A 20,902-nucleotide genomic window follows, 5' to 3' on the forward strand; every position below is an offset into this window, starting at 1 on the left:
CTCGTCACATTTTAAATGAAACCTAGTGAAATGTGTGTTAGAAAATGTATTTGCAAGTCACATGTTTAGGTGCCTCTCAGGTTCCCAATCTGAGCATACGCTACTTTAGGTTGCCTGATGTGTGTGGGTACATTCCTTAATAAATGGCATGCATACATGATACACATGCAACACAATTGCATGTGACCAGTCTACTAGATGGGTGTGTTTCTGTGTGCCCAGTGTCAAGTCATAATATACTTGTGGCGTCTCTAAGTGAACTCATTAAATGTGCATTGCTTGCTAGAAGAAAACATACCCTGCCAATAGCTTTCACATAACAGGTGTGACTGCAAGGGAGAGAAGAGAAACTTGCAATGTTCCTAACAGACATGGCCAATTACTTACTGGAGGAAAACAGGAAAGGCAGGAAAAGCATAACCCATTTATGCACAGGAGGGCTAGTCAAAAGTACTCATTAAGGGGAAAGATAGGCTGGGGCATTTCAGTTAGATAAACAGCTTTCCAGCCTGTAGGTTCCCTCACTTAGCTTCTCAATTTAAGAAGCTGCAAACATACAAAACAGAATTGAAGAGCTTGGAGAGATTTGGATCTAGTCTAAGAAATGATTTGCTGACTTTTTTTGGAAGATTCCTAGGTGCCTGGAGGAGAGAAGAGCATCTGAATTAAGCAAGGGTGCTTTGATCCAATTAGCAGGAAAAGATTAGAAAAGCCATTTAATCCTTTCTTTTGTCTCTCTGAATTCTTACTGGTTAAAAGGGGAGCCAATGCTGATCTTTAAGAACTTGGCATTTCTTTCTGTCTTTGCTATACAGCTTTGCTAGTTTAACAAGTCAGTAAATACCCATGCAAGTTCTCTTTTCTGTTCAAACTACAATATATGTGGAGTTGAAATAAGATTGGTCATTAAAAATTTAAACATCTGAGGCTCTGAATATTTATCCCAAGGCCAGAGTAAAGGAAGCCATGGAATGATGTGATTGGTCCATTATTCTGAATAGAAACTAATAGCTGAATTTAAGTAGTGAGTGTTTTTAATGGCTCACTTTCTTTGCTAGGCACTGACCTCTTTCTCACTGATCTACCTGCCAAGAACAAAAGGTCCCTATTAGGACGATGTGGAACCCGATTTGTAGCTGTGGTTAAGTGCTCTGCTTTCTGTGATGTTCTTTGGGCGTGCTGTGATTCTTTAGAGCTTTCCGAGGGAATCTCTCATTTGGATGCTTTCTCTTTGCAGCTTTATATGGGTGAGTAAATAACACATTTGCTGTCTGTTCTGAGCTTGGGGGTAGGAGTGCGAGATCTCAGCTGTTTAAGGGTGATCTTGGACAGTGGATCTTTGCATTAAACAGTCCTATGTGCAGGGCAATGTTCCCTCTGGTCTTTTCCATCCATGTGTGGAATACATTTTACATGCAAGATGTGTGGATGTGCACCACCAGGAGTAACAAAACATCTAGCAGTGGACACTGCTGATTACCTGAATGGCATTGGAATCTCTCCTGAGTGACTGCACAAGTGCACAGCTTACAGAGGACCCTGGCCTGGGATATAGGGACAATGTGGGTGGTCGGGGTGCTGAGAACCATTGAACCAAACTGTATGATGGAAACCATTTTGCATCAGGAGCTGCAGCAAGACCTGCAGAACCATTGTTCCCTTTAAGCTGATTGCTTGGGCGGGTGTCTAGGAGAAATTCAGATGGTGCCCAGCTGATTAGTAGAGCATCCACAGCCAGCAGCAGCCAGCAGAATGTGTTTCAATTTTAGTGCACATCCATACATGCCTCAGTGCGCATAACAACATTTATTCTGCACTTGGATAGAAAAAATTAGAGGGAACATTTCCTATATCTCCCTAGTTCCAGCACCTGTGTCTACTCCTTATGAATTAAGAACTTCTAATTACCAAAATTCACTGTGTAAACAGTGCCTCGTGAAAGGTGCTAGTGTCTGCAGTTCCCCAGTGATCTACTTCACAGGTGCAGCACGATCAGCAGCAGTGCCAGCTTCTCCTTGCATAGTCAGTCAGCTTCAATCCTGGCCAGGAAGGGGGTGTCCTCTAGAGCAGGTTGACTTTTCCCGGTGGCTTGTCTTAGTGCTGCAAGTTGTGGTCTTGGATTCCTTTGCGATAGGGGGTGCTGTGCAAGGCTGCCTCACCCTCGCATGTCCTGTGCCAGAGAGGCATGGCAGAGGCACGGCAAACTTGGGTGATCAGGATCTGCATCCAGTAGGGGCCAACACATGCTCGCCTGGTTCATTCTCTTCCCCCACCTGCTGAAGTCGGTATCAAGAGGGGTGGTTTGAGAGGCTCTGGAGAGCAAGGTATGCTGGATGGCTCATGGGCCGCTGAGTGGAGAAACACTGCAGAACCTCAGATGTGGAGGCAGCCACATCTCACCCAGCTGTGAGTGAAATGCTGGCCTCTTCTAAAACCCTGTGGCCTGATCTCCCGGGTAATGAGTAATAATGCTCAGCTCTTATCCCCACCTTGGGGTGTCTGTGTCAGAGCTCTGGCTGGAGGTGAGGATGGAGGGGTGTTTCTATTTTCATAAAGGCCATTCTGAGGGAAAATGCAAGTGCCTGCATATTCTGTTTCCTTCATTCCTTAGTCATGGTGCCAGATACTGTGGTTGGTTCGGCCGTTGTTTATGTTAAAGCCGGTGGGCTCTCCCCTCCTGCTCTTAGCTAGAATTGGGTTTCTGAGAGCACTGCCGAGCGGGTGAGAGGAGTTTATTGAGTAAAGTCTGGTCAGAGCTTGACACTGAATAGAATGCATGCTGCCTATTCTCCTGCACCTCTCCTGTGCTTACAGTATGGGTGTATCTGCAGGGTGGATTTGCAGCTTGGCCTGGACTGGACTGGCCTTCTTGCTTGTGCCATCTGGCCACCTGATTGTGGGTACATGGATTTGCACCCACAGAAACAAGTCCAGAGCGGAAGCTATGCTCCCAGAGAGGCAGCCCATCCTCCCACAAGGAATTGTGGCAATCACATGGGCTGCTACAGCGCGCGTGCATGCGAAAATAAGACATTTCGACTTTCTCTGCTGCCTGCACATTCCTCAAAAACCTAATATTCATGAAAGGTAATTCAATCAAACAGCGATTCCTAGCCGCTAATGCGGCAGAGCTGGCACGGGGTGAGAATGGAAGCCGGGAACACAAAAGCCCTGTTTTATTACCTCCTGCTTGCCTCAGAATTGCTTTTCTCCCTCGAGTGAGCCGGCTAAAGCTGGCTTTATTATGTTAACCTATTTGCGTGTCAAGAGCTATTGTGCCGCTTTTTATCTGTGTTTGTATTTGCTCAGTGCAGGGAAGAAAAGGACGAGGCGAAAATGGATGGCTGGTCAGTGCTTTGCACTCTGGGGGCACTGATTGGTTGCTAAGTGATTTGCATCCCCGGTAATCGCTTTTATCTCCGAAGGATGTCGTGGATAATTATAAGCCTACTGACATCTTTTGAAATCTGCCTAATGGGTGTTTTAATTTACACGGGGAGAAGGGGCTATTTGCGTTGCTCTGACTACAGGGTGCGTGGGTATGGAGTTCTAAAAAATTTTCCATGTTCAGTGGAAAGAGTTCCCTGTGAATTTTGGACTGGCAAGGGACCGTCCTGTGGAGAAGCAAAATGAGCCCCAAAGGCAACAGGCCTCTGGGCATGTTGTGCCCTCAGGGAACCTCTGCCTGTAGTGAAACCGTGGCTGGTTCTGTGTCTTGTTCAGGGAGTCCTGGTAATGGCTGATTGCCCGGCTTGGCCTTGAATCCCCTCACTGATGTCAGTCACTTTCCATGCTCTTTTTTCCCTAGGGCAGGGGAAGGCTTCTGCTTTCAGTGTTCACAAATTGAAACTCGGTGTTAGGACCACTCCACTCCAGTAGTTACTCTTTATAACTATATCAGGGCAGCAGGCCTGTAGCAGTGCCATTCTGAGAGAACTTCACTTGTCCTGAGCAGCGTGCATGCCACATCCTTTTCTATATCCCTTCCCTCCCCCTTCACCATCCCTCCCCCCCCACTTGCTGCCCTAGTGGGAGAGTGAGTGTAGATTCCTAACCTGTGGAGCAGTTCATGTGCAGAGAGAATATTTGCCCTGTGAGGCGGGAACTCAGTTTTGGCTAGCTGGAGCTGAAACATCAAACGCAGGGATAGGAGGCAAACTCACATGGCTAATTAGTGATAGAAATGTAGCCATGTTAGTCTGGGGTAGCTGAAGCAAAATGCAGGACAATGTAGCACTTTAAAGACTAACAAGATGGTTTATTAGATGATGAGCTTTCGTGGGCCAGACCCACTTCCTCAGATCAAATAGTGGAAGAAAATTGTCACAACCATATATACCAAAGGATACAATTAAAAAAAATGAACACATATGAAAAGGACAAATCACATTTCAGAACAGGAGGGAGATGCGGGGGGGGGGGGAAGGAAGGAAGGTAAGTGTCTGTGAATTGATGATATTAGAGGTGGGGAGAGTGGGATGTCTGTGAGCTAATGGTATTAGAGGTGATAATTGGGGAAGCTATCTTGGTAATGGGTAAGATAGTTTGAGTATTTGTTCATTCCTTCCCGGAGAGTGTCGAATTTTAACATGAATGACAGTTCAGAGGATTCCCTTTCAAGTGTAGATGTAAAAGGTCTTTGTAGCAGAATGCAGGTGGTTAAGTCATTGAGAGAGTGTCCTTTCTGGTTAAAATGGCAAGAAACTGGTTTTTCTTTGTGATCTTGTCTGATATCTGTTTTGTGGGCATTAATCCTTTGGCGAAGTGTCTGAGATGTTTGTCCAATGTACATAGCAGACGGACACTTTCGGCACATGATAGCATAAATTATATTTCTGGATGCGCAGGAATATGTGTTCTTGATCTTATAACTCACTTGGTTAGGTCCAATAATGGTATCAGCAGAATGAATATGTGGACAAAGCTGGCAACGGGGTTTGCTGCAAGGGAAGGTACCAGGGTTGGTATTAGTGTGGTATGTCCTGTGGTTGTTGGTAAGAATCATCTTGAGGTTAGGTGGTTGTCTATAGGAGAATATGGGTCTGTCTCACAGAGCCTCTTGGAGTATGGTATCCTGTTCCAGCAACATTTTTAGGTGTCAGGGTCCATGTCCGTGGAGATGAGCAGGGCTGTTTGCAGCTCTCAACTGTCTGGACGTTGGGGCAGAGAGAGCTGCATCTATTTACAGTTGGGCTACATTTATGGGGGCTTCTTCTTTTTTTAAAAACAACCCTCAAGGCTGAAGCATAGTTTGTTCAGTGGAGAGGGGTGGGTGGGTAATAAGTACAGAGATAAATGTTAGACCACAGCTCTGCATCTGCTTCTATTGCTGCAGAATACTTGGGGCCTGGATAGCGACTGGAGGCTTGCACAGCATGGTTTGCAGGCCATGTGTGCATCCGTGTTCCATGTCACCTTCTCCTTACATGTGGACCTGTGGCCTACAGGTGATGCATCCCAGCATGCACAGGGAGTTGCCTGCCTGGCTTTGAACTCTGTTCCAGACTAGGGAAGTGTTTCTGCTGGGCGAGTTGCTAATGGAGTCGTTGGGGAAAGTCTGGACACATCCCCTCCTCAGAACATGGGAAAATGGAGGTGTTCACAGCCCACATCTGTGCATGACAATGCTGCTGTCTGAAAAGGCTAGTGGTCTGCCTAGCCAAGCTTCTAGACTGAGCTCTTGACTAGAAATGCAGAGATTTGGGGGAAGTCGACATGTGATGCCCTTGGCAAAGGCTCCTCCTACCTTTGAAATCCTGCCAATGCACTAAGCGACTTGCTGCAAACAGCGTGCTTCAATACACCACACATTCCCTATGGCAGTCGCATGCCTGGTGCCCTTTGCACTGGGCCTACATGGGGGGGTGATGCCATAGTTCCATGAACTGCATCCACTAAGCCCTCCCACATCTCAGTAAACAAGGGAGCTTTGGCCTTAACTTGACCACATTTCTGAAAACAATCCCCTGCTCCCCTCATAATTTCAGAGCTGACCCTGTTGCCCTGCAGGGCTGGCGTGGGTTCATGAAGGATGGCATACACACATTGTTGTAATACCACTGGCTTTGTCAGCGGGCTGGGGGAGGTGGGATATTGCACTATAATTCCTGAATTTGGCATTTGAGGAATGTGACTGGCACAGAGACCCATCACCCAGTGGCTAGCCTGCTTCTGCCAACTCTTATCTTGACATGGAAGGAGGGGAAAACACATCAGTGGAAAATGTGATGCACTTGTTTAAAATGAGTCCTTTGGAGCTAAGCAAAGGTAGATTGACCCCAGGGGGGTAAGAAGCCAGCAGAGTTCCTGGAGGATAAGCTGGGGGAGCGTGCACCCTCCTGCAGCTGTTTTTCTCCCTGGCCATGCTCCTCAGTTTGTTCTAAATTGCTATGCAAGACAAGCAGGAAATTATTAATTTTGATTCTTTGCTTCTCAACCCCCTTTTCTATGTGGCATGTGGCATCTCAACAGCCTTTTGCAGGGTCTGGGTGATGTGGGGTTGTTGTTTTGCCTTTTTTTTTTTTTTTTTTTTTTTTTTGCTAGTGAGCAGCACAAATACATCTATTTATGGCTCACTGTAAACAAACTCCCAATGAAAGAAAGTTAATGACCTGAAACTGACAAGAGCCTGCTGGGAATTTTTATAGCCCCTGGGACTCTGAGCGCTAAAGAGAGAGACTATCAGCATTTGTAACCCAAAATGGCAAGCCGCACCCCCCCAAAACTCAGCTCCTGAGCAGTGATTTGTGGATGAATTCAGCTGGAAGCTGGGAAGGCACAAGGGCTTACCAGAGAGCAGCAGCAGGCTAAGCAGCAAAAAGGATAATTTCAGCTGATGGGTCTAAATTGAGCTCTTGGCACACAGGTAGATGGAGTTCGTGCATGTTTCTGTGGGTCCCCCCCTCCCACCCCTTCCTCACACTCCTGGAACCAAGGAATCTTCAAGGTTTTAGCCATCTGCCTGTTGTAGGTCGTTTTTGTCAGGCTTCAGGGTAGAAGTAAAGCTGGCTTATCATCAGTGGTAACCAAACACTAATAAAGCCTTAATACTTTGTAGTGAAGAGATTTAGCTGTCAGAGATAAATATTCATATTGCTTTCTAATTCAGCTCTGCAACAAGGGAGGGTGGAGAGGAAAGAGGGAAATATTGCCAGGTGGTTTTTAATGTTGGTAATGCTGCTAGCCTGTTGTACGTCACTGTTTCTGTAGGGTAAGTGCTTTCTTGGGCGGTTGGACTTCATTTTTAGACTCCAGCACTGTTGCTAACGTATGGTATAAATATTCCTGTTATTGCTACTGAATTAGAAAGCTGTTAGTATGATGTAGACTGGTCCATGCATGTGCCCATGCTATTCTTGATAAAGCCAGAGGCAGAGTTACTGTGTTGGGTGATAGTTACTGACCTGGTCTCTCTGATATCTCCCCATGCCCCCTCCCCCATACATAGATCCTATATGGACACACTTAGTTTGATTTACTGTGTAGCATTGGCTGTTAAAGCTGACAAATTGAAATAGGCTTTAAGTGATTCAGGTTAATTATTAGTAGTCAGGGGAATATCAGTTTTAAAGAGATGCCCTTGGCTAGTTTGCTGCATCAGTTTAGGTTTTTCCCTCAAGAGGTTTACAAAGCCTGATCTAAAGTAAGAGAGGTTTTTTTTCCCTTTGAAGAAAATGCTGGCTAAGTTTTAGATCCAGTGCATTTCTCTGCAATTCAGAAGTGTGTGCGAATCAAAGCAGATATCAGTGAAGCAAACTGAAGCAGAGCTGCCTTTCTTCTGTCCAACATGGTTACAATAAAGTTAAGTAATGGCACATTAGAAGTCTTCCTAGCTTGTAGGGCCACCATCAATGTACTGTGGAGTCAGATTAAAAAATGAGTGGCCAGCAACTTGAGGTCAGTACCTTCCTCTGAGTTGCCCTGAGAACATTTGTGTTTTCACCCTTGTATTTTCCTATCTTTTTGAAAAAGTTTTCTTAGAAACCCACAGGAAAGGGAAACTGATCATACAAGGGCAGCAGTGGACTTGACACAAGTACTGCCACGTGCCCAAAGTGAGGTCACGTAACAGGATATTATTTACTGCGTTCCCTGTGATCTTGGGGTTACTTATAAGGATAAGAGTGTGAAGTGGGGGAGAATTAGAGGGAGTTTTTTTTTTTAATAGGCCAAGGAATCATTTAAATTCTCACTGACTCCCATTTGATCTGGTATTTGAATCTGCTTATGTGTATTCTTCACTGGCTTCCTTTTCTGTCTTTTGTTCTTGATTCACTGCCTCCAGGGTCCCGCAGCCCCATTCTGGCTTCTGAAGTAGAATATAACTTGTACGGCATCTGAGTGTGTGTATAATAGAAATAGTCCATTAATATCTGTGTCGTAGTTTTACAATCTTGGAGGGCTTATCTTTTCTTGTGTAATTCCCATTAATGTCAATGGGAATTAAACAGACCAGAATAGATGCATAATATCTAGACAGTCAGCAATGAGTTTCTATGCGAATAAATCACTGGGGACAGAATGAATAAAGTCTATTGGAAAAACTCCCTCACCTTCTTGCTGCATGGAGATCTACAGCAATCCAGAAATAGTATCTGATCCCAGCCCTGGAAAGACATGGCTGTATATTAACGCCGCCCGATGAGAGGGGTATAAAAGCAACTGCTGGAAAGACGTTAATAAAGAAAAATGTTTTTGAAAAAGCGACGGATTCCTCAGCAGAACTCTTCGGTCTGCCCCTGTTGAGGGGCTGTTTTTCACCGTGGCTTTGAAAAGAGGTGAAGGCTTGTAGGGTGAATCTCAGTGAGGTTCTTGGGCTGCCATGTCTGGAGGGAGCCCAGTGGGGAGAAAGTGCTCTTGGATTTTGCATTAGTGAGAGGCTGCTGTGTGGCAGCTGCTGTGTGGTTAGAGCTCTGTCCAAGCAAACAGCTCCGTGGCGGCCGGCAGGATGAGCCTCGAACCTTCCTGGGTGCTCTGGAAAAGCATGAAAGATTCAGTCAGGTTTTTCCGGATAACAGCACAGCAGAGGTCAGTTGTCTCTCACCCCTGAGACCTGGCGCTCCCTGCCTGGCTGGGACATCACAGCAGGGATTGCTTCCCTCAGCCAGACCGCCTGTCGAACTGTCTCTTGTCCTGGGCAGTGAGCAGAGAGCAGGGGCTGACCCAGTAGCAATGTAACCCTTAGCGGGTCTCTTCCATGCAGAAGCCCTACGGTGATGGGCCCTGCCCTGGGCTGGGTAAAAGAATGATGCTGAGAATGGATGAAATGCTAGGTAAAGAGGGTACGGGTGGATGGCATCGTGGCCAGGATGGCGTGTGCTCTGCCTGCTCCATTTTTGTTTCCCTGCCACTGGGCATTTGGTTAATGTCTGTTGCCCGAGCTCCGTCCTGCCCTGCAGCATTTCAAGGGCTTTTGTGTCCCTTCCTGCACCTGAAGCCATGAATGGTGGGCACAAAGTGCAACGACAATGCAAGTTTTCCCGTACGCAGGTGCCTTCACCCTGAGCTGTAGACTGCCCTCTTGCAATCACTGATGGTGAGAAGTAGTTTGATATTGGTGCTCATTGACTGAGCCGGGGCGTTGCAAAGGGAGCCTGGAACACAGCTCTGTGTTCCTGGTGAGCCGGTGTTTTCAGCTAAGCCAGTGTGCCCCTCCTTCCCACGGCTCCATGTGGCAAGGAAGGGTGCTGCTGGCTAAATGCAAACGGGCAAAAGGCTCCTGCTCCCATTGCTGGTCACCTGGGCCAGTCTGTCCCTGCTTCCTCCGGGGGCAAAGCCTGGGCCAGAGACCTGAGCTCTCCCAGCCACATGCTCAGTCTTCCTCTGCATCTGCCAGGAACACAGATGGAAGCAGTAGTTTTTCAGCAGCCCTGATGCTTGGGGATATGAAAGATTAAGGTTGGTGACCATTTTTTAACTCAATAAAGGGAACGACAAGCTGGAGTCTGCAGTCCAGAGATATAATTAGTTCGCAGCAGTGGCGCTTTCTTGATTTAGCTTCGGAGAGCAGAACAAGACAAGGATGTTATACCCAATTAGCAATAACATACAGTTGGAGCTTGAATAGGTGAGATAACAAGCTATTTTTACGACTTTTTCTTCACAGACTTTACAAAACAAGGGGGTATCAAGTCTTTATGTCTTTTTCCCCAGGGAACAATTATTAGTGATCTAGGAGTTTTCAAAGCCAAATGATACATTTGTTAACAAAAACAATGAGGAGGCTAATGGTTAAAACACAGCCGTTGGCAGCCTGGGGATGGAGCTGCGAGATGCTCCTGCTAAGGCACGCCTTCCAGTTCCCCTAAGATGTGTCACTCGGGGCAGCTCTGCGTACTGGCCTTTCCCCCCAGGACACGTGTAAACTGTATTCCATGACTCTGAGGTGCTCTGCCATAGGAGAAACCTTTGCTTTCTATTAGAATTGTGCCCCCAGGGGGTATTTTTCCAAGGACTCCTGCATTAGGGTGTCAGCCAGACACCTGCAGGGAATAACTCTTAACTGCAGACAGTACAGTGCTAGCTAGGTGCTATAGAGCAATAGGAGAACTGCTGCCTTCTTCTTTTGATCTTGAGTCCTGGCTGCTGCTGGGAGTGTGGGGTTGTGGTTGCAAACTGATGGTGCTGTGGGGAAGGAATACAGGTGAACAACACCAGAGAATTACCTATAACTGCCAGAGGGAACTAATATCATTTGGTAACTATAGATGCATTTACTAGAGGAGGAGGATCCATCCTGCCTGGGCATTGTACAGCTATCATGGCAACTTAGGGCTCGTGTTCTTTGGGGGAAGGGGGTATCTTGCTAAGTGACAATAGTCCAGCATTTGTGTGGCAGGTGTCCTGGGATGTTTGAGATGCTGGTTCTCTGCTACCCCCAAAACTCAGGATGATGGAACAGGCCAACTGCACTGCAAAAACCTGGCTAAGCTGAGAACAAAGGGGACATTAAGTTACCCTTTGTCTTGATGGCCACAAGGGGAAGTACAGCCTATGAGGCTGAGTACATCTTCATTGCCCCAATGACTAACATAGCTCAGTGAGGCACTGTAACAGAGCAGTAGGTTAAGGAACTTGTGTGTGCCAAGACCTACACAAGATGGTCATGGGAAGGGTAGGGGAAGCTGTCAACTGTCTGGTCCTGGTGCACTCTCCACAGGTAAGGAACAAAATTGCTTCATGTGTGGCCATGCTAATAAAAACTTGTTACGCCTGTCAGCGAAGTAGCAAAATTCTGTCCAGCATGTGAGTGGCTTAAAGCTGGGCTGCAGGGTGCACGGTAAGCAGGTCGAGTAGCCCTCACTGTAGGTCCCGAGCGCCGGGTGACTCATGCACAGGATCCTCTCTCTTTTGTTGCGTTTATCTCCTGACTTCCATCACCACGCCTCTGTAGAGTCTCTGGTCACTCACAATGTGCCGCTGAGCTGGATGGCTTGCCCTGCGCAGAGTTAGTGACTGTGAAGGATCTGAGCGCTGCTTAAGCAAGGCAGGTCTGTAGAAACAGCCATCTGGCTTTCCCAGTGCGGACCAGGGCAGAGCCAGGATGGGGCTTGTTACAGCTGGTGCTGAGTCAAGGCTGCTGGGTATGAAGAGGGAGGCGTGGAGTGATGGTAAGATGTGGTGTGCTCTAAACAGTGGCAGGCAGGCAGGCCGGTTCCTGAGCTGCTGCTTTTGTCCTGAGTCCCCGGTAAGTAACTCTGCCTGTCACCTCCTCTGAACACTGCTGGGATTTGCCCCAGCCTTGATGCTGCTGCTGCTTGTTCCCTTCACTGCGGCTTTGCCCCTTCCAGTTGTCACTGCTGCTCTTCCCTGCCGTTTGGCCTCCTTGCACAGGCAGGGAGAACTCATTGAGGGAGTGGAGAATGGGGAAGGCATCTCTGCTTTCTTCCTAATCTACTGTCAGATGTCTGCATAGATCTGACTCCCCAGCTCATGCCTATTTGGTGCCCCCCTTCTTGGCTGGCTGTGTTCCATCCCTACACCTTGCACAACAGGAATCTCTCATGAGTCTTGTCTGGGCTGCCAATTCACAGCCTCTCCCAAAGCCCCATGCCACAAGCGCTGCCCTTGGCACGCTCTGTAGAGAGGTTAAACACTTATGGTCCGTTACCCGTCCGGCAGCTGCATTGGTGTGTCTCACAATAGACTAGCAATGCCTCCTAGTGCTTCTGCAGAGCTAAAACCCCTTTACGAAAGAGGCCACATTCCTGTTTTACAGATGGAGAAACTGACGCACAGGGACTAGAACCCAGGTTTCCAAGATGAAGTTCACTGTTTTATCCCCTAAGAAATGCTGCCTCCTAATATGTAACTGTTTCACGTTATGGCTGAATTACTTCCCAGACTCTGTGCTCTCCTGCTACCCAGTACATAAAATAATAGTGAACAGCTGTCTTCAATTGTGTGTATAGGTCACTGGCCTCTGCTAGGCAGCAGTGTTCAACTGCGTGAGGACGTTTGTGTATAGGGAAGTATAAGGTCTAGTAGGGGACTAACAGTTAGGAGGTCCCTAAGTGACATTAATATGTAGCAGGTTTAAAACAAACAAAAGGAAGTTTTTCTTCACACAGTGCACAGTCAACCTGTGGAACTCCTTGCCAGAGGATGTTGTGAAGACCAGGACTTTAACAGGATTCAAAAAAGAGCTAGATAAATGCATGGAAGTTAAGTCTATCAATGGCTATTAGCTAGGATGGGTAGAAATGATCTCCCTGGCCTCTGTTTGTCAGAGGCTGGGAATGGGTGACAGGAGAGGGATCATTTGATGATTCCCTGTTCTGTTCATTCCTTTCGGGCGCCTGGCATTGGCCACTGTTGGAGAACAGAACCCTGAGCTAGATGGATCTTTGGTCTGACCCAGCCTGGCTGTTCGTATGTTCTTATAACTGTAGCTGATGCAGAACCTCCTTTAGTCAGGTCTGTGAAGCAAAGGCCCAGTGTGCTGTTTCCACATAGCAGCTGAGTGCTATAGCTGGCAACCATGGTAGTTGTTACAGATTTAGTTCTGCACTCATGCTGAGTGATGATCATAAATGATTTTTTTCCATTTTCAACCTATGCCTAAGACTTTTGGGCGCAAAATGGGATCTCCTCCCCCTCAGCTGTGTTGGTAACCAGGTCTTGGTCTTCTGCTGGGTGTGGATGGAATCTGCCTTCGCGTTTTTATCTTCCCTTGCCAGCAGCTCGAACAGTCCAATGTAATTTTACCTAACTGACAGATCAAGCCCTTCAAAGTGGGAGTATAACTGCAAACAGTTTTTATGGATTGTGCTCACATCTGTGCTGCCATATGCAAAAACACAAAACAAAACCAAATCACCCTTGAACTTTTCCCACCCCAACCAATCCACTTGGAAAGAAACGCAGGTGGAGGCTTCAAATCAGTAGCTAGTGAGCGCTCTCTTGACTTCTTTCTGCCTGCCTTTGCTAACCGCATCTCCACTCTGCAGGAGGTGCAGCGTGGACCCTGGCTCCATAGCCACGTCTGGCTTTCAGTGAAGCGCCGTGTGTTGTTTGGGTTGATCGATAAGTGAAACTATTTGGTGGAAGGTGGCTTTGGAAGGAGCCGTGGCCGGGTGTGTGTGCGGTTTGGTTGCAGTGCTATTAATGTTACATTAAAAAATGATTCTAGTTAGTCGTGTGGGCAATAAGTTTTATGAGACGGCGGCCAATAAAACGAGGGATGTGTGCGTGCAGGGAATATTTCTTATCTGCTAAGATAAGGATTTATGTCCCATTAACTGGCAAATTGCCCTGTGTTGTTGGCTGGAGGGTTCCTGGGTTCTGTTGTCTGCTGAATGCACTGCCTTGATTCGCTCTAGACACGGGAGGAGGGTTTGGCTCCTAAGCACAGCCCCTTGCCCCTCTTGTTCCAAATCAAACAGCTGCTTTTGAGGCTTCATCTCTGGCTGCATGGCAGGGAGGGCAGCATTCCAGAGTGCCTGTTTCAGGCTCGAGGGGGGTTAACAGTGCTGCTCTTATTCCAAGGCACAACTCCTGTCTTCTCCTGAGGCAGATGAGTTCAAGTGGAGTTGGTGTTGTTGGCGGAAGGAAAGCTCTGGGCCTCTGTGAGCAGCAGCGTGTTGCTGGTACATGGTCCTGTGTAGAGCCGAGTTCAGAGGGGATTCTGCATCTCTGCCATTCTCCCTTACCTTGCTGCCTGGAGCAGCAGCTCCATTGCCTGGGGCGGGCAGGTCATGGCTGGACATTCTCCGATGGGCCAGCACCAGGTGCAAAGTGCCATGGTGCCCTTGCCCTTTCCTAGGGACACACATCTGGGTTCTACCAGCAAGGACCTGTGTCTTCATCTAAAGGACTGCTGCTTTGCTCCCTGAGTCTTCCTTCTCTGGGAATAGCGGAGTCTTAGTTTCCGAAGAGCAGTTTCCATAGCCAAGCACCAGGTTCAGATCCTGTCAGGGTTGGCACTGGCAGCTCCCTCTCCTTGGTCTCTAGGCTATAGAGCAGTTCTCGTGGTCACTTGCCAGGATGTAGCTGCAGGAGGTGCACTTTGGTAAAGGGGGGCAGCGCCAATGGTTTTTGGTGCCTTCCCAGGGCTGGGTATCAGGACTCCAGCAGCCTTCATGTTTGGGAACAGCCCTTGCCCTGCTGTGCCTTGCAAGCACTGTGTTGCAGTCTGGGTGTGAGCTGGGGCTCATGTGTGGCATGGGCCGGGCTGCACAGTAGCACTGTGTGCCAGTGTTACCTTCCTTGAGCTTGCCATTGCAGGGGCACAGCTTGTGCTCATAGTACAAGTGGGCCCACACTTCCTTCCTCCTGCACATGGATTTGCTCATGCAGCCTCATAACCTCCTCTATGAGACTTCCAACACAGCAGAGCTGCACTCAGACCCTTTCATGTCTCCCCCAAGAAAATCTTCCATTGACCCAGCTGATTTTCTGCACGGAGCCATGGGGATTGTGAAACCCATTGGTGCTGAGGGCAGAAAGGCCAGGCTGGGGCTTGCGGGTTTTGCAAGATGGTGCTGTGGCAGCCCACAGAGTGGCTGGCTGCTGTGCTCCTTGGGAAACCGGTGCACCCCATTCAGGCAGTGCTGTGTGTGGGAAGTGTGTGTGTGGGTTGAACGGGTGGCTGAGTACCAGGGCTGTTCATTCTCTTCGAGGCAGGTGCAGACATGGATCTGTCACGGGAGATCATGAGCCAGGGTCACTTGAAGCACTGCAGGCTGTTTGTTTTGGTTGGTTGGTTAGCGCATGGCTGTCACTAATCTAAGCTGCTTTTTTTCCTTTTAAGGGAGAGGTCTTTGGTTTTCTGTAGCTTCTGCAAGATGCAGCTACTCGGTGACCTACAGTCTTGTCCCCTGCCCAGCACTGGCTAGATAACCAGATGTCTGCCATCTGATAGCACTGTTGTTCCCACTTTATATTCCTGATCGTTGGCAATTGATTTTCCTCCTGTGTAAACCTGCAGTGGGCCAGACTGCTGAAGGGTTCTTCCCTGCACAGAGAGAGCGCTAAGTCTTCTCAGCCTGTAACTAAAGGGAAGGAGTTTCTCCTGTTGCCTGGTTGGAGTCCTCAGCCCCCCATGCTTGTGCCCCTGCTTAGACTGTGCCCCCAAATGCAGCCCCAGGTGAGGGGTCTGACAGAGCATGTGCGGGAGGCTCTGTGGCCTGCAGTGTGCAGGAGGCCAGCCTAACGGTCCCTTCTGGCATTAAAGCCTCAGACTCGCTCTTTGTGCAAGGTGATTTCTTGATGCTTTTCACTTCTCTTTCTTAAAATCAGAAGGACACGTCTGGCTCCCTCCCCACAGGCATGGCAGCAGGGCACAGGCTGCGCAGAGAGGGAGTTAAATCCACCAGGCCCCGCTCCCCCTGAACTCCAATGTGGCGCCTTTCAGTTCCTGTCAGGCCTGGCCCGGTACTGTGCTGCGGGAGCCAGAGGTGCAGCAAATTGGGAGTGCCAAAAAAGGGGGCAGGAAAAGGCGCAGGGAGCCCTGAAGCAGGCATTAGCTGGGGGAGGGAGAATGGAGGGGAGCCGATCCTTTGGAAGGATGCAGAAGAAGTGAGCTGTTCACCTCCCAGGCTTCGCCTTGTGGCACTAACTGTCACCCCTTTGGCAGAGGAGGCAGCAAGTGACTGAGCTAGGGGTCCATTTCCTTCACCCCCGGGCAGCATCCCTGCCCTCCCTCTTCCCCCAGGGCTGAGTGTGTGGGCAGGGCTGCTGCTGGCACCGACGCGGGGAACGGGAGAGATGGCAGAAAACGGTGTGGTCTGTTCCCCTCGAGTGACTCCCTTCAGTCCTTCTCTACCTGTCGCTTTTGTGCCTGGGGGAGAAGCAACCTGTAGAGCCGACTGCCGGCCGTGCCCTTTCTTGACTGCGGTGACGGTAGCTGTGTGAGCTGCATGGTGCCTGTTTGCAGGCACACATTCCTCACACGTGCTTGCTGGCAACGCTGCCCAGGCAAGCACGACCCCTTCTCCCCCCGCCAGTGCTAGCCACCATGCTAAACCCACCTGAGCAGAGTGCAGATGTTCGCTGGAGCTTTCGCATGCGGGAGGTGGGCAGAAATTAGCCATCTGCAGGAATGGGAGAGACAGCTGCCCTCCTTTTGTCCCACTTGGCCCATGGAGTCCAGCCAGGGCTGCCATCCTAAAGCAGCTGTGCCTTGCAGCTCCCTGCCCGTCCAGCCCAGAGAGCTCCGAGCGGGCTCCCTTGCACGCTGTGCAGGACAGTGGCCGATCTTTTGTGGTAGGGTGGAGTGTGTGTGTCAGGGAGCTGTTCAGAACTAAAATCTTCTTCAGGGCTCGCTCCCCCAGCGGGGGGAGGCAGCACTGGTGTAGATTTGCGGCCGTCAGGCCAGATGCTGTGCCCACAGCTCTATGACGCAGTGTCTAAAATGGCAGCCCCTGTCCTCACTTCAAGCTCCTCCTGGCTCTCCAGCAGTGGGCCACCCTTTAGCAGGAAATCCCCACCACAGGAAAAACAGGCCACTGAGCAGCGTCACCTCACTCCCTGGCCTCCCTGCCTCGGCCCTGTGCTGTGCCCCTTACCATGGTGCCTGGGCTGATGGTAAGCATCCCTGTCTCCTCATGCCAAGTTGGCACGGCAGGCCTTTGAGCTCTTTCCCTGCCTATTCTAAGTGTGGGGTCAAGGCATTCGGTGTGAGGTAGCTGGAGCACGGCAAGGCCAAGGACAGCAGTCACTCGGGGGCTTGGGAGAGCACCGGTTCTTGGACCCATAGGTGCTGGCCTGAATCGACACTCGCCTTTTCCCTTTGAGTTTCCACCATTGCAGGAAGCAAAACTCCTGTGTTCCCCTCCTGGCTGCAGATGCTAAGGCCTTCAGCCAGATCACCCTGCAGGACCCTCTCTGCATCCCTGGAGCTCTGCCGGTAGCCTCTCAGCGGGAAAGGAGCCCCGGAGGATGGGGCCATGGGTGAGTGGAGCTAAGTCGCGAGCCACGGAAGCAGCACGGCCGCGCTATTAACGCACCACAATAATCATCAGCTCGCATTGTGATCATTAAGACTATTAGAAGGAAGTGTTCGCTTGAAGCTAATGTCAGACTTGGTGTTCTGCTTTGCAAACTCTCACAATTAATGCCAATCAGATGCAGGAATAAGCCAACTTGAAATCATGTCTGTTTCATCTCATTTGTCAGCTGTTGCCGTTCTGTGTTGTACATTTTCATACAATTGCTATAAACATAAAAGGGAAACTCTACATTCTTTAGAGGGCTCTTGTATTGTTCTGTGTTCATTTTAATTACTTTGCTTTCAGAGGTTCATCTGGCCTCACCAAATAGCAAGAGAAAGTAGGTCTTTGTAAAACAAATATATAAATCTTGATAGATACCTTATTTTCCTATTCAGCGGTTATGTTGGATTATCTACAGCTAAATGAGAAAAGCCCGTTAATTTTCCTTTTGCAGGGAGCTTTTTGTGTCTCTGCTCAGAACTTGGGCTTGTGTGTTTCCTCTCGAAGGAAATCTCAAAGGGGAGAAAGTGCAGGGTGAGGAAAGCTGGAATTTGACCGGATGGTGGTATAATCCCTGGTACAAAAGTACACATCAATTATAAGAATTCCTACTGTAATCTTAGAAATCTATCTTTTCTGCTGAACTAGCTCATTAAAGAATACCATTCATTTCCATCTCCCCGGGTGAGAAGGGTTTAAATCTCCAGAGCTTTGTGTTACAAAATAGACTTAGGGTGATGGACTCTTTTTAAATATTAAAAGAAAGAGTTGGGATTTTTTTTTCAGACTTGCAGCACAGACGAAGCGTAACCTAATTAGGCGAGGGTGGTAGGGACGGGAGCCACTGCAGCTTTAGGAGATCACCGCCTTGAATAGCTTCCCCATCTGTCGACTGGTAAATGTATCGCTTTCCTCAATGCATGTCTTTGATTACATGCCGGGCCCTCCCGCCTCCCCTCGTGCTGTGAAAAGAGCCATCTCCCAGAGAGAATGCGGTTTCCTCGGGCCAAGAGGAGGGAGCTGACATGAGATAGGCCTTTTGTGTTTGTTCATTGCTCCCAGGATAGAGGGGGAGCTGGGGTGGAAAAAGGGACGCGGAGGAGTCATGCTGACCCTAAACGTGCGGAGCAGGGTGAAAAATGGGCTTTCCATTTACCAGGCATGCTATTGTATCCAGCAGCATGGCAAGAAGGGAGAGGGTGGGAGTTGACCCAGGACTGTGATGAACTCTCCTGTGGACCTGTAAATACTAGAGGTTCTAGAGCAGGAGCAGCGGTGGAGACAAGGATCCGATGTTCAGATCTAGGCTGGAGCTGGAGGCTCGCTCAGCGCTGGCCAGTTCTGCTGAAGACTGTCCCACTGCATACAGACGGACGAGCATGGGGTAAGAGCAAGTAATTGATGCACTCAGGAAGAGTAACCCAAGCATGACTTCTGCGTTGCCTCTGCCAGGCCGTGGTTCCGTGTAGGTGTGCTGGCTGGCGGGGGGTGGGGAGTGAATCTGTGGTCTGTGTTAATTGGGTAGGACGTGTGTAGGTTGTGCAGTGTGTGTGTATTGCTGCAAAGGCTCTATGCAAACATGTTAATTTGTTTTCTTTCTTCCCTTGCCTTTCAGGATAATTGGTTGCATTTGAAGTCTTTGTGAAAGCCTTTGATTATAGTAATTTCAGCAGTGTGATCTACCCTGGATTCCTTCCTTAGATTCTTTCACAGTTCAGACACTTGGGGTCTGTAATTGCATGAGCCACTGCAGCTCTGCCTGGGTTTGCAGTGTCACTGGGCAAGACCTGGGCTTGCTTCCCTGTGGCCTGGGCAGGTGAGCAGTGCGTCTGTGGTGTGAGGCCTCAGGAGCATGTGGGCTGTGCGGAGTGAGGGGCTCTTGGACACACAGTGGGTCAGATGCAGAGAGTGCAGACTTAGCAAAGCCAGGCCCAACTTGGCCTCTCTGTAGCGACCCAGTGGTGTAGCAGAGCAGCACACTTAGGTCCATACCACCTCGTGTTCCAGAGCTGTGCCCCTGTCGCTAGTAGAGCCACTTTCGATGGGCTTTGGTGGGGTAGGTAAGAGCCGAGGGGCAAAGGAGATGTGTGCTACTGAAACAAACCTCGGGGCAAAGTCCTGTGCATCCCACTGTGGGCTGCACCCGTACAGGCAGGTCGTGCAATGCTGGCGGGCATACATGCCACACAGCTGGGCATTGGAATTGCTGTGCAAAGGACGTATGTGTGTAACTGGGTGAGCATCTCCCAGGCTCAAGACTGGAACCCTGGCTGGAGCCGTTAGCACGTTCCGATGGTTGGCTGGCTGCATGCACTCGAACCTGAGTGTGCAGGCTGGCAAATAGGACCCCTTGGTGCTCTTACCCATCCTGGCAACTCTGCAAAATGCCCATGTTTGCAGCTCCTGGTCCCAGCTTTCACTGCTGTGTGGCAGCGTCAGGGTTGCGACTCAGTGGGGCAAACTCCCCACTCCAGGGGAGAGGAGGAGGAGCAGCAGCGATGCAGGAGCAGGCAGGTCCTGGGGAAGCGGTTGAGATTTCAGACTGCCTGGCTGGCCCTAGAGAAGCGAAGCCCCGAGGGGCACAGCGCCACCTTGAAAACTCTTCCCATTGATCTCCTACAAACGTGTGGCCGCTGGAGCCAGAGCCGCGCACAGGATTGAAGCCCAGCATAATTGTGTCGGACAAGCGTGATTTCGTCTCAAAGTGATGGCGGTGCAGCTTTTTGAAAGGCTGCCCTGGAGGCAGCATTCCTCCTGTGTGCCCTGATCCTACGTGACTTAGCGCGTGTAAAAAATCAGGGGAAATATGTACATTTTAAACACCGCCCACCCCCCGCCGTTAGAGGCTGAGCCGCCGGGATCCTCCGTTACCGACGCACCCGTGCTGGCCCTGCGCCTCCGCTGGCTCCTTTCTGTCCAGCCCCTCATGAAACCAGCCATGCTGGAGCTCACCCTTTTGCTGGCCTGTCTGCTCCCTTGGCTGGGCTCTGACATTTCATTCCCGGTCCCACCTAACGACCTTCTCCGGGGAGATGTGTGTGCACGTGCCACTTCCAATTACCAACACCCCAGTCAGCTTCTTTCAGCTGCTCTTCACCTGTCTCCCTCTCACCACTGCGCTGCACCCCGCCCCTCCCCCTTGCGTCTGACTGTAAATCGAAGCAGACAGGAGCCCGGCAGTTTGTCTCCTTATGAGCCGGCAAGAGATAAGCCCTCCTCCTAATCTAGCCCCCGGCAGCACGTGGCTGCTCATAGTGTCATCTTGGGCCCCATGTTTATCCCCTTCGTGTGCCAGTTTAAGTGGAGAGCCCCTAACGAGCTGCAGCCAGACCTGTCCGTGCCAAGCAGCTGCTTCTAAATGGGGCACGGAAGAGGCAGCAAGGAGGACAAGGGGTTGGTGCTGCAGTGGCTTGTCCTGTGGAGGTGGATGGGGCTTCGTGGCAGAGCTGCAGCATGCTAGTGCTTTCCTC

General features: G+C 49.7%; 1 protein-coding gene across 3 annotated transcripts in view; it reads left to right on the forward strand.

Moving 5' to 3' along the window:
* FAM222A (family with sequence similarity 222 member A) overlaps nucleotides 1-20,902 on the forward strand; it is a 113,532-nt gene that overhangs the window by 2,749 nt on the left and 89,881 nt on the right. The window contains exon 1 of one of the 3 annotated variants that reach the window (XM_075898839.2): nucleotides 2-1,247. The exons of the other annotated variants lie outside the window; for them this stretch is intronic. The gene's annotated coding sequence lies outside the window, so the exon portion shown is untranslated. Of the gene's footprint in view, nucleotide 1; nucleotides 1,248-20,902 lie in introns of those variants that run through there. 3 annotated transcript variants of the gene reach the window in all.

The sequence above is a fragment of the Pelodiscus sinensis genome, chromosome Z (assembly GCF_052426305.1).
Source record: "Pelodiscus sinensis isolate ZL-2025 chromosome Z, ASM5242630v1, whole genome shotgun sequence".
Taxonomy (NCBI): domain Eukaryota; kingdom Metazoa; phylum Chordata; order Testudines; family Trionychidae; genus Pelodiscus; species Pelodiscus sinensis.